The 13,540-nt window shown below is 43.1% G+C and overlaps 2 protein-coding genes and 1 long non-coding RNA gene across 3 annotated transcripts in view; 2 read left to right on the forward strand and 1 right to left on the reverse strand.

Moving 5' to 3' along the window:
* CLEC2D (C-type lectin domain family 2 member D) overlaps positions 1-5,002 on the reverse strand; it is a 35,721-nt gene extending 30,719 nt beyond the window's left edge. The window contains exon 1 of the mRNA XM_086714115.1: positions 4,904-5,002. The gene's annotated coding sequence lies outside the window, so the exon portion shown is untranslated. The remainder of the gene's footprint in view (positions 1-4,903) is intronic.
* LOC112867878 (C-type lectin domain family 2 member A) overlaps positions 1-13,540 on the forward strand; it is a 435,003-nt gene that overhangs the window by 317,695 nt on the left and 103,768 nt on the right. The gene's annotated exons all lie outside the window — the stretch shown is intronic.
* Positions 11,734-13,165, forward strand: LOC147579337 (uncharacterized). The gene is made up of 2 exons (XR_015253814.1): positions 11,734-12,699; positions 12,915-13,165. It is a non-coding gene; the product is annotated as an uncharacterized LOC147579337 (long non-coding RNA).

Raw genomic sequence — 13,540 nt, forward strand, 5'->3', positions numbered from 1 at the left:
AAGTCTGGGATTGTGATGCCTCCTGCTTTGGTCTTCTTCTTCAAAATTACTTTGGCTATTCGGGGCCTTTGGTGGTTCCATATGAATTTTAGGATTGCTTGTTCTAGTTTCGAGAAGAATGCTGGTGCAATTTTGATTGGGATTGCATTGAATGTGTAGATAGCTTTGGGTAGTATTGACATTTTGACAATATTTATTCTTCCAATCCATGAGCAGGGAATGTCTTTCCATTTCTTTAAATCTTCTTCAATTACCTTCATAAGCTTTCTATAGTTTTCAGCATACAGATCCTTTACATCTTTGGTTAGATTTATTCCTAGGTATTTTATGCTTCTTGGTGCAATTGTGAATGGGATCAGTTTCTTTACTTGTCTTTCTGTTGCTTCATTGTTAGTGTATAAGAATGCAACTGATTTCTGTACATTGATTTTGTATCCTGCAACTTTGCTGAATTCATGTATCAGTTCTAGTAGACTTTTGGTGGAGTCTATCGGATTTTCCATGTATAATATCATGTCATCTGCAAAAAGCGAAAGCTTGACTTCATCTTTGCCAATTTTGATGCCTTTGATTTCCTGTTGTTGTCTGATTGCTGATGCTAGAACTTCCAGCACTATGTTAAACAACAGCGGTGAGAGTGGGCATCCCTGTCGTGTTCCTGATCTCAGGGAAAAAGCTCTCAGTTTTTCCCCGTTGAGGATGATGTTAGCTGTGGGCTTTTCATAAATGGCTTTTATGATCTTTAAGTATGTTCCTTCTATCCCGACTTTCTCAAGGGTTTTTATTAAGAAAGGGTGCTGGATTTTGTCAAAGGCCTTTTCTGCATCGATTGACAGGATCATATGGTTTTTCTCTTTTTTTTTGTGAATGTGATGTATCACGTTGATTGATTTGCGAATGTTGAACCAGCCCTGCATCCCAGGAATGAATCCCACTTGATCATGGTGAATAATTCCTTTTATATGCCGTTGAATTCGATTTGCTAGTATCTTATTGAGAATTTTTGCATCCATATTCATCAGGGATATTGGCCTGTAGTTCTCTTTTTTTACTGGGTCTCTGTCTGGTTTAGGAATCAAAGTAATACTGGCTTCATAGAATGAGTCTGGAAGTTTTCCTTCCCTTTCTATTTCTTGGAATAGCTTGAGAAGGATAGGTATTATCTCTGCTTTAAACGTCTGGTAGAACTCCCCTGGGAAGCCATCTGGTCCTGGACTCTTATTTGTTGGGAGATTTTTGATAACCGATTCAATTTCTTCGCTGGTTATGGGTCTGTTCAAGCTTTCTATTTCCTCTTGATTGAGTTTTGGAAGAGTGTGGGTGTTCAGGAATTTGTCCATTTCTTCCAGGTTGTCCAATTTGTTGGCATATAATTTTTCATAGTATTCCCTGATAATTGTTTGTATCTCTGAGGGATTGGTTGTAATAATTCCATTTTCATTCATGATTTTATCTATTTGGGTCATCTCCCTTTTCTTTTTGAGAAGCCTGGCTAGAGGTTTGTCAATTTTGTTTATTTTTTCAAAAAACCAACTCTTGGTTTCGTTGATCTGCTCTACAGTTTTTTTAGATTCTATATTGTTTATTTCTGCTCTGACCTTTATTATTTCTCTTCTTCTGCTGGGTTTAGGCTGCCTTTGCTGTTCTGCTTCTAGTTCCTTTAGGTGTGCTGTTAGATTTTGTATTTGGGATTTTTCTTGTTTCTTGAGATAGGCCTGGATTGCAATGTATTTTCCTCTCAGGACTGCCTTCGCTGCGTCCCAAAGCGTTTGGATTGTTGTATTTTCATTTTCGTTTGTTTCCATATATTTTTTAATTTCTTCTCTAATTGCCTGGTTGACCCACTCATTCGTTAGTAGGGTGTTCTTTAACCTCCATGCTTTTGGAGGTTTTCCAGACGTTTTTTTGTGGTTGATTTCAAGCTTCATAGCATTGTGGTCTGAAAGTATGCATGGTATGATTTCAATTCTTGTAAACTTATGAAGGGCTGTTTTGTGACCCAGTATATGATCTATCTTGGAGAATGTTCCATGTGCACTCGAGAAGAAAGTATATTCTGTTGCTTTGGGATGCAGAGTTCTAAATATATCTGTCAAGTCCATCTGATCCAATGTCTCATTCAGGGCCCTTGTTTCTTTATTGACCGTGTGTCTAGATGATCTATCCATTTCTGTAAGTGGGGTGTTAAAGTCCCCTGCAATTACCACATTCTTCTCAATAAGGTTGCTTATGTTTATGAGTAATTGTTTTATATATTTGGGCGCTCCGGTATTCGGCGCATAAACATTTATAATTGTTAGCTCTTCCTGATGGATAGACCCTGTCACTATTATATAATGTCCTTCTTCATCTCTTGTTACAGCCTTTAATTTAAAGTCTAGTTTGTCTGATATAAGTATGGCTACTCCAGCTTTATTTGGCTTCCAGTAGCATGATAAATAGTTCTCCATCCCTTCACTCTCAATCTAAAGGTGTCCTCAGGTCTAAAATGAGTCTCTTGTAGACAGCAGATAGATGGGTCTTGTTTTTTTATCCATTCTGATACCCTATGTCTTTTGGTTGGCGCATTTGGTCCATTTACATTCAGTGTTATTATAGAAAGATATGGGTTTAGAGTCATTGTGATGTCTGTATGTTTTATGCTTGTAGTGATGTCTCTGGTACTTTGTCTCACAGGGTCCCCCTTAGGATCTCTTGGAGGGCTGGTTTAGTGGTGACAAATTCCTTCAGTTTTTGTTTGTTTGGGAAGACCTTTATCTCTCCTTCTATTCTAAATGACAGACTTGCTGGATAAAGGATTCTCGGCTGCATATTTTTTCTGTGTAGCACACTGAAAATCTCGTGCCAATTCTTTCTGGCCTGCCAAGTTTCAAAAGAGAGATCAGTCACAAGTCTTATAGGTCTCCCTTTATATGTGAGGGCACGTTTACCCCTTGCTGCTTTCAGGATTTTCTCTTTATCCTTGTATTTTGCCAGTTTCACTATGATATGTCGTGCAGTAGATCGATTCAAGTTACGTCTGAAGGGAGTTCTCTGTGCCTCTTGGATTTCAATGCCTTTTTCCTTCCCCAGTTCAGGGAAGTTCTCAGCTATTATTTCTTAAAGTACCCCTTCAGCACCTTTCCCTCTCTCTTCCTCCTCTGGGATACCTATTATGCGTATATTATTTCTTTTTAGTGTATCACTTAGTTCTCTAATTTTCCGCTCATACTCCTGGATTTTTTTATCTCTCTTTTTCTCAGCTTCCTCTTTTTCCATAACTTTATCTTCTAGTTCACCTATTCTCTCCTCTGCCTCTTCAATCCGAGCCGTGGTGGTTTCCATTTTGTTATGCATTTCGTTTAAAGCGTTTTTCAGCTCCTCCTGACTGTTCCTTAGTCCCTTGATCTCTGTAGCAAGAGATTCTCTGCTGTCAGCTATACTGTTTTCAAGCCCAGCGATTAATTTTATGACTATTATTCTAAATTCACTTTCTGTTATATTATTTAAATCCTTTTTGATCAGCTCATTAGCTGTTGTTATTTCCTGGAGATTCTTCTGAGGGGAATTCTTCCGCTTGGTCATTTTGGATAGTCCCTGGCGTGGTGAGGACCTGCAGGGCACTTCCCCTGTGCTGTGGTGTATAACTGGAGTTGGTGGGCGGAGCCGCAGTCGGACCTGATGTCTGCCCCCAGCCCACCGCTGGGGCCACAGTCAGACTGGTGCGTGCCTTCTGTTCCCCTCTCCTAGGGGCGGGATTCACTGTGGGGTGGGGTGGCCTGTCTGGGCTACTTGCACACTGCCAGGCTTGTGATGCTGGGGATCTGGCGTCTTAGCTGGGGTGGGTAGGCAAGGTGCACAGGGGCAGGAGGGGCAGGCTTAGCTTGCTTCTCCTTAGGTGATCCACTTCAGGAGGGGCCCTGTGGCAGCAGGAGTGAGTCAGATCCGCTGCCGGGGGTTTGGCTCCGCAGAAGCGCAGAGTTGGGTGTTTGCGCGGAGCAAGTTCCCTGGCAGGAACTGGTTCTCTTTGGGATTTTGGCTGGGGGATGGGCGGGGGAGATGGCGCTGGCGAGCGCCTTTGTTCCCCACCAAACTGAGCTCTGTCGTCCGGGAGCTCAGCAGCTCTCCTTCCCTTTGTTCCTGTTATCATTTCCAGTGGACGTGAACACCACGGAGCTCTGGCTTGACTACTGCGCATTCTGGAACGCTTCCACCAGTCCGGAGCTATCTGGTGGCCGGAAATGTATTTAGGGTACGATTTCTTTTACTTATTTATTTTTTGGTAACAAGGCATTTTAAAGATGGAAAGGAAACAGTGACATAATTCTATCATGTGGCCTTAGCTACTGTCAGGAGTTTGGGTTGCACACTGAGAGCAGAGGAGGAATTATAGAAAGATTTTACGCAAGAACGTGACCTGATCCTATCTGTATTGAAATGATCTCTCTGATTTACCCTTGGAAAAAAAAAAAAAGGAAATGATCTCTCTGGTCACAATGTAAAAAATGAATCAGAATGTATTTAAATTAGGAAACTGGGTAAGTCCCAAATTACCTAGACTTTTTCTGTTATAAACCGTGTACTTTTGCAAGCTTGTTCTCATAAGGACATGTTTCACACATGCGCTTTGAATAATTAATTCAACTAATCATGATTTCCACGGAAGTATCAGCAATTGCCTTAAACAGCTCACTGACTTCCTGCTGGGAGGAGCAGAAGACTGACCATGAACTTAACGTCACTTTGAATGCCCCACACTGGTAGCAGAGCTATTGCTGGTACTTTATTTTTATTTCCATAGAGCTATAATGGAAGAACAACATATTTTAACATTTACTATGAGCTTCACATGCTGGCAAAGACTTTCATGTTATCTCATTTGAACCTTGTCACTAGGCAGTGAAACTGCTTTTCTTATACTTACTGTTCGTATGAAAAAATTCTGCTCAAAGGGCTTGGTCATGGATCAAGGTCACAGCCGGTTGAGAAATGGAATCCGTGCTTTAGATATATGCCTCGGAACCTAGTTTGTAAAAGAACACCAGGTTAGGGCCACGCTTTGACTCAAATTTCATCTGTGAGTCCGTCACACACAGTTTGTCAACGTAAAGTCTTGGGGTTTTTTGCTTTGTTCTGTTTTTCACTCTCCAGACGTCTGGAGAAATTTACCCGTCTTCGTCAAAAAGTTCACAGAAACCACGCAACTAAGACGGAGTCTTATAATAATGAAGGCATGTCCACAGATCCGTTTCGAACATGTGCCATATGTGAGACACACTGCCAGTCTCCGAGGATACAGATGTGAACTAGATGGGAGTTCGTGCCTCTTGGAAACCCTGAGCTATAACAGATTGTATGGCAAAAAGCATCATATTCAGGGTGAAATAAAGTTACCACTCACTGGAAAAAAAGATTTAATCCCTGAATGAAATGTATTTGCATGCAGCTAATAACATAGCCTTAAAGGATATATAATAAGAATTTCATGGGATTACAAGAAGAAATTGACAGATACACCAACAAAGGAGGAGAAATGGAATAAGGGAAAATTGCAGTGTCAATTCTTATTTGTTCTTTTGGGGATTCATCAGTCCCGTGTAGCTAACGCTATAAGGATTTTTAGCATTTTGTTTTTTAAAACTCAATAGTATAGAAACAGCCTTGACATTGGGTGCTGAGTGCTTAAAGCGTTCGAGAAATTAATTCTTTGTGATTTAATCTGGGATAAAAGCAGAATTTTAAAGCACCCTGTAATTTAAGACCTAAACACCAAGAATTAAAGTGCAAAAAGCACTTTTCAGTGTTTCTAAGTTTTTAACATACAGAGAACAAAGTAAAGAGTTTCAGCACTTTTCAAATTCTCCTATATAACTGTAATGGACAATGAGAGAATTTTGAATGTGTTAACACTTTAAAAAATTTTTTTTTTCAACGTTCATTTATTTTTTTGGGACAGAGAGAGACAGAGCATGAACGGGGGAGGGGCAGAGAGAGAGGGAGACACAGAATCGGAAACAGGCTCCAGGCTCCGAGCTGTCAGCACAGAGCCCGACACAGGGCTCGAACTCACGGACCGTGAGATCATGACCTGAGCCGAAGTCGGACGCTTAACCGACTGAGCCACCCAGGCACCCCAGAAAGTTTGTTTAAAGAAAGAACATCTGAGAACTTCCCAAATATGGGGAGGAATTTAGATAACCAAGTTCACGAAGCTATTAAGTCACCCCACACTTTCTTTTTTTTTTTTTTTTTCTAAATTCTTTTTTTTTTTTATTTTTTTTATTTTTGGGACAGAGAGAGACAGAGCATGAACGGGGGAGGGGCAGAGAGAGAGGGAGACACAGAATTGGAAACAGGCTCCAGGCTCCGAGCCATCAGCCCAGAGCCCGACGCGGGGCTCGAACTCACGGACCGCGAGATCGTGACCTGGCTGAAGTCGGACGCTTAACCGACTGCGCCACCCAGGCGCCCCAAAGAGAGAATCTTTAAAGGAGCAAGAGAAAATGAGTTTTTCACAAATAAAGTAACCCCCGTAACGTTATTAGATTTCTCAGCAAACACCTTGCGAGCCAGGAGAGACTGCGATGACATATTTAAAGTGCAAAAGAAAAAAACTGCAAACCAAAATTACTTTACAGGGCAAATTTGTCTTTCAGGAATGAAGGAGAGATATAGACTTTCCCAAACCATCATAAACTGGGGGTATTCATCAGCACTGGACCTACCTCACAAGAAATGCTGAAAAAAGAGTTCCTCTGGATGAAACAAAAGGATGCTAATTAGTAACAAGAAAACATGAAATTGTAAAACATCCTGGTAAAGACACATACAGTGAATATACATAGTCAAGTTCAGAATATTCAAATACTGGAGTATGGTGCTATGTAACCATACATAAAGGCTTAACGGGCAAAACTGTTAAGAAATAACTATAGTTACGAGACTGTTTTCATGGACCCACATCATAAAAAGAAATAAATTATGACACTGAGAACACAAATCATTGAGGTATAGTAAAAGGGTAAAGTTCTCGTGAGCGAGCCAAGTTTTCAGCATAAAACGCTCTGTTTTATCTGCGACACATGTTATGTAACCCTCATGGTAACCACAGACCCAAACCCACGGTGAATTCATCAGGCATAAACAGACCAAATCCACTGCACACCCCTAGAGAAAATCAAGCACCTACAAAGAAAGCCAACGAAAGACAAAGAAAGGAACACAGAACTCCAAAAACAGTCAGAAAACAGCAGGATGGTGTTAGCAAGCCCTTACTTGTCAGTAATTACTTTAATTCTCCAATCAAAAGGCACAGAGTCGCTAAAAAGGATTTAAAAGCAAGTTGCAACTGGTCATTTCTTATCCAATCACCAAATATTTGTAGAATGTTTACTGTTGTGGCTTGAGAAAGGAAAAGTTTTGCATACTCTGAAGGGGGGGGGGGGGGAGGAGGGGGGCAAGCACCTTTGACATCTACAAAAGAGGTCTGGACAGATTTTCCAGAATGAGCCAGGCAAGGTGGGTGGTGTCTAGTCAAGAGAAGGATATCTCAAAAGGTCATGATTATCTCGTACCCTGAAAACCATGGCAAAGCCAAGAGCAATACGTTAGGAAAACAGTGGCACAGATAAGCTGCCTGATAAAGGAACCTTTTATTTTTTTTTTTTAACACACCCCTGCTCTGCCACGAGGGGCTTGAGGACACACCCAGACCCACTTTATTTATTTATTTTTATTTTTTTAATGTCTATTTATTTTTGAGACAGAGAGGGACAGAGCATGAACGGGGGAGGGGCAGAGAGAGAGGGAGACACAGAATCTGAAAGAGGCTCCAGGCTCTGAGCTGTCAGCACAGAGCCCGACGCGGGGCTTGAACTCACGAACTCACGGACCGTGAGATCATGACCTGAGCTGAAGTCGGACGCTTAACCGACTGAGCCACCCAGGCGCCCCAAGACCCATTTTAAAAACAAGTCTCCCCCCAAAAGTTAGGGTGTTTGTGTTCGTGGAAAAGGAGACAGGGACCAGTTCCAAGTGGATCTCTACCTTCCACTTAAAATACCAACGCTTCTTGAGAGGAGCAGCTTTCACAGATTTTCCACCCAGGAAGGCCAAGGAGTTGGGGACGAGCGGGGGGAGGACGATATTGAGAAATAAGAAGCGCAGGGACCCTGAACTGGAACACTAAACACTTGTTTCCCCCTGCGGCCTTTCCAAAAGTCCTTATGCCTCAGCCCATGGGGGTCTGTCCCAGGGACTCCGTTACTCGCCCCCCCGCCCCTAAGTTCTGCAAACTGTGATGAACAGAATAGGTCAGGGGCTCAGGACGTCTGGGGTGGGGGTCTTAGGTCAGATTTTTTCAAGTGGCCTGGCCAGGGCATGTTCACCAGGCTAGGAAGGCCCTCGGAGGTCACACCCTGGGCGAAACCCGGGTGGCCTTTTCTTCTTCCGCCTTTTTTTGGCTTCCGGCGCTGGTTCCTCCTTCACAATCTGGGAACTCCGGAGAAAGAGGAAAAGTGGGGACGGAGGAGTCTTAGGGCTGCCCACCTCGGCAGGCCTTGCCTTGGCGTCTGCAGAAGCCCTGCGCTCCCCGCCCCAGCTTCTAGGCCGCACAGGCCTGTCCAGGGCCGTGCCAGGTGGCGCCGGCAGCCGCCCAAACCACGAACGGGGCCTGACCGCCACCTGGTCCGGTTCTTACTCTCAGTTTCACCTCCTTGTGTTTCTATTCGCTGCCACGAATTTTGAAATAGAGAAAGAGGAAGAACGGAGCCGCACAAGCCTGTAAACAGGAAGCCAAAGCGGTTCACTGGTTCCTTGCCACACTCAGCTGGGCCGCTCGACCTGCTGTTTGGGGTCCTGGTGGACAACGGTGGGGACGCCTTTACCCTTGTCCTGAGTGGGGACGGAGCTCCTCCCAGGGCCCCTGCCATGTACTGCTGGGCCACTCACTGCAGGGGAAAAGTCTGCTCTGGACTCTACATCGTGGGCGTGGCCTGGCCTAGCAAAGATGGCGACAGGGCTCTGCCTCTTTGGGTTAAGTCTGTCCCCATCACGCTCTCTTGGATTTTCTTGGGGGGGGGGGGGGATTAGATTTCAAAGCCGACGATGGTCCACAGTGAGATTTGTCCAGTTGGAGCAGCAATGACACGTGTTTCTATTAAAACAAGACAGTAACTGAGGAAATCGGTCTTAGTTTCAACATTTTTCCCCTCCGTGGACTGTTTTAATTTCTGATACATTTTAGAAGTTTCAGCAGGTGATGATAATAACAAAGCACTTGACTGTGAAAGGCAGCAGTTTCTTAAGAAACTAAATATGCTTATCTTAGGATCCAGACCTCGGCATTTCACAAATGAGTTTCATTCTCTGGGCATTTCACAAATGAGCTGAAAATGGAGTTGAAAACCGATGTCCACAAAATACCTGCCCAAGCTTGTTTGAAATTTTTTTTTTTAACGTTTTATTTATTTTTGAGACAGAGAGAGACAGAGCATGAACAGGGGAGGGGCAGAGAGAGAGGGAGACACAGAATCAGAAGCGGGCTCCAGGCTCTGAGCTGTCAGCACAGAGCCCGACGTGGGGCTCGAACTCACGGAGTGTGAGATCATGATCTGAGCTGAAGTCAGACACTTAACCGACTGAACCACCCAGGCGCCCCTGCCCAAGCTTTGTAGCAGCTTGTTTGTCTGTCTGTCCCACAGCCACCATGTCTGTCAATAGATGGATGGATAAGCAGTGTGGAACATCCAAACAATGGCATATTATCTAGGGACTTAAAGAAGAAAGGGGGCGGGGGGGGGGGGGTCCTTAAGTCAAGAAAAGACCTAAAAGAAACTGTAATGCATGTTGCTAAGTGAAAGAAGACGATCTGACAAGGCTACATACTATAAAACCCCAACAATTTGGCATCCTGGAAAAGGCAGAACTATGGAGACAGTGAAAAGATCTGTGATTCACAAGGCTGAGGGGTAAGAGAAGGGAGGGATAAAGAGGCAGAGCCCACGGGATTTTCAGGGCAGTGAAACTATTCTGTCTGATACTGTAATGCTGGACATGGTCTTATAGATTTGTCAAAACACAGAGAATATATAAATAGAGACAGCCTTAATGGAAAGTATGGATTTTTTTTTTGGCAACAAATGCACCACGCTCATGCAAGATGTCAGTAAGAGGGGAAAATGGGAAGGGAGGGGAAAGTTGGCATATGGGAACTTATTGTCATCTGTTACTATGTGGACGCAGGTTGTTAAGTGGACATACCCTGACCTCTAAAACTCCGACCTCCTCCTATGACCGGCTCCCTGGAGATAGCACCCCATTGTTGAAAGGTAAACTGAAACATATTTAAAATGCTGAGGGTTTATTTGAACAAAAATGGATTCGAGTCAGCAGCATCCGGTCTAGCAGACGGAAGGAAGCTTTGAAGAGTTTTACAAAATGAAAGACTCTACAAGAGAAAAGAAGGGAGTGGCATCGAGGAAGTTGTATTAGGAAAAAAAGTTAGGTCGATCTTCACAAAGTTACCTTCCTTTAGGGGATCGCAGGGGTCTCTCGGGCAAATAACCTCGCTAGCGCTGATCAGGCGATTTCTGATTGCCTGGCTTAAGATGCCATTTCCGGGAAAGCTGAAATTATAATTAAGTCTTTTCGGTAATGTGGAGCTTAACACAAGTGACTCCATTTTGGACCTGTTGTTTTGTTCTTTTTTTTTTTTTAATTTTTTTTTTCAACATTTATTTATTTTTGGGACAGAGAGAGACAGAGCATGAACGGGGGAGGGGCAGAGAGAGAGGGAGACACAGAATCGGAAACAGGCTCCAGGCTCTGAGCCATCAGCCCAGAGCCCGACGCGGGGCTCGAACTCACAGACCGCGAGATCGTGACCTGGCTGAAGTCGGACGCTTAACCGACTGCGCCACCCAGGCGCCCCTGTTGTTTTGTTCTTAACACCACGAATGCCATTCCATAAACCTCTAATTCCTTCCACATACTCTTGAAGTAAATTTCCCCTTATGCGCGTCCCAGATAGCCCAGAGGCGGGGGGGGGGGGGGGGGGGGGGGGGAGTACCCATAACCACCAACCATCCCTCCTTCCTTAACTCACTTTCCTTATAGACTCCTCACCCAGTGAGAAAGTCGCTTCCCAGGTCTGTCTCCGTCACCTTCAAAACCATTCAGTTGCTCTTTCCCTCTTTCCCCATTGCCAGGCTCAGAAAGAAGTATAGTTTTAAAGAGAAAAACTTCTTGGGCTTTAACGAAGTCTGAAACAGACTCTGAAATCTTTGTTAGGGAAGCAATCTGCATCCCTCCTTGTACCTGAGTTTTGCATAGTTGTATACCGAAGTAAGAAAGTTAAAGCTACCTGCCAAGTGGCTAAATCCACATTATTTAATTTGATGCACCTGTAACTGTGTTGTTGACTGTGCAGATCAGGGCTACACCCTGTGATAAAGTTTAGTGCTTCCTGTGCAAAACTGCAAAGGAACCTTTGCCGATTAAAAATCCGATATACACAATGACTTTCCTCCCTACTTCACAAATTACTTAAAAGACAACAATAACACCCTTTTCCATGACTTTTTTTGAATGACCAAAGGATGTTATATATACTTTCATGGATAACTTGTGTGTGTGTGTGTGTGTGTGTGTGTGTGTGTGTGTGTGTGTTTATTTTTGTAGAGACTGTAACTTAGCATAGGCAACATATATTAGGCCAACAGAGGAGTGAGCCTACCACCAGCCAGAAACTTTCTTTTTTTTAAAATTTTTTTTTAATGTTTATTCATTTTTGAGAGACAGAGAGAGACAGAGCATGAGCAGGGAAGGGGCAGAGAGAGAGGGAGACACAGAATCCGAAGCAGGCTCCAGGCTCCAAGCCGTCAGCACAGAGCCCGACGCGGGGCTCGAACCCATGAACTGTGAGATCGTGACCTGAGCCGAAGTCGGATGCTCAACCGACCGAGCCACCCAGGCGCCCCCCAGAAACTTTCTTAAACCCATTACACATGTGGTCTCAGTCTCCACAAAGCACCCTTATCTCCCGATTGTACTGGTTGTACTAAGAAATCTCCTCATCGTACTAAGAAATAGGTCTGAAAAGATTACTATATCTTGTCCAAGGCAACAAAATAAGTAAACAGGAAAGGGAAGGCGTGAATCCTCGCAATGTGATTCTAGGGTTTATACAAACTGACAGTTGAAAGACCTAGTATGTTGCAACTACTAAGTGAAACCTAAGTCAGGCACAGTTCTGTGGGTCTGAACTACAACTAAATTTAATCCTTTACACTCTACTAAGGTACATTCAAGCTAAAAGTATGAATGAATGATCCTTATGACAACAAAATAACTAAAGTACCAAATAAGTGAGTACCATTTTCACCTATTAAACTGGCAAATATTAGAGAAATGAAAGGAAAGTTCTTGGGGATGTTAAGAATGAGAAGTGGCACTGTTACGCTTAATCAGCATGGAATTTAATTGACACAACCTTTCTGGAAAACAATTGGCAAGAGGTCAAGGATCTTAAAATTTTTGAGACCTTAAAGACCCAAAGATAAACAGTGTGGACAAAAATCCATTTCTCCTCATTCGTATGACAGTGTACATTTTGTTTATGGGAAGCTTGTCTCCTTAATTTCTCACATCTGTATACCTAGAGAAACTGTACTTAAAGAACTATGTCCAAAGAAACATCCACCTATGAACCTGAATTATCTGGTAAGATTCCACACTAGGAGCTGATGTTTTAGTGGGATTAGATGTTTGGGGCTTTTGGGAGGGTGAATGTATTTTGCACGTAGGAGCACGGGCTGGACCTGGTAACTAACTTCTAATGCATAGAATACAACAAAATGATGGAATGTCACTTTTGACATTAGGCTACAAAAAACTGAATTCTGTGTGCCACAAACTTTCTTCCTCTTTATTCCTAGGACCCTATGGAGAGATCCACGTGTCAAACAACTGATATCTACAGCCAAAAGGCATTGAAGATCGGAAGCCAGCTAGCAGCCATGTGAATGAGGTTGGAAACAGAACGTCCTCCAGTTGAACCTTGACATGCTTGTCGCCCTGTCCAACATCTTGGGAAACTCTCAGGCAGAGCATCTCACAGAGGGACACTCAGATTCTTGATCTAGAAAGACTGCAATACAATCAATGTTTGTTGTTTTAAGAGGCTAAATTTTGGAGGTGATTTGTTAAACAACAACGAAACCAAAAAACCCATCAAAGAGGAGTCAAGAAATAGAAAATGTGAAGTGGGTTAGGAGAGGATTAAATGTAGGTTATGGACTGCCTAAGTTTCCAAATTCGAATAGTATTATTATTAATACTTAAAATACTTTTCTCATAAATGAGACATTAAGTGTTAAAGAAATCACCTGGGTATGTCCACTATATCTCAATGAAATAACTAGTTGGAATAAAATAAAAGAATTCACTCAGGGTTCTGGAGGTGAAGACCATTTGAATACCATCAGAAAATGGTGGGGGGGTGGTTGAAAAGTTTGGAAAATGAGCTGATTTTAAGAGCTCTCCATAGATATTTAGAGACAAA

This window comes from Puma concolor, chromosome B4, assembly GCF_028749965.1.
Source record: "Puma concolor isolate L17-30 chromosome B4, mPumCon1.1.hap2, whole genome shotgun sequence".
Classification (NCBI taxonomy): Eukaryota; Metazoa; Chordata; class Mammalia; order Carnivora; family Felidae; genus Puma; species Puma concolor.